This window comes from Plasmopara halstedii (genome assembly GCF_900000015.1).
Source record: "Plasmopara halstedii genome assembly, contig: Scaffold_208, whole genome shotgun sequence".
Taxonomy (NCBI): Eukaryota; Oomycota; class Peronosporomycetes; order Peronosporales; family Peronosporaceae; genus Plasmopara; species Plasmopara halstedii.
The window spans coordinates 463,747-463,978 of record NW_020187129.1 but is presented as its reverse complement, the minus strand read 5'-3'; positions in this window follow the sequence as shown (position 1 = coordinate 463,978).

The window sequence follows — 232 nt, the reverse complement described above, 5'->3', positions numbered from 1 at the left end:
CAGACGTGCTGGGTCGAATGATGCCCGCTTGAACCATCTCTTTGGTCCACTCTTGGATGGTCTTGCGTTGGACAGGACTTTGGCGCCATTACTTGACTGAAACAGGTTGAGTTTCTGGTTTGAGCTGAATTTCATGCTCGATGCCCTCTCTTACTGGAGGTGTCTCATTCGGAAGTTCCGTGCGAAAAACTGTATTTACGCAATGTCTCATACGCTGGATTATCCTTGAGAG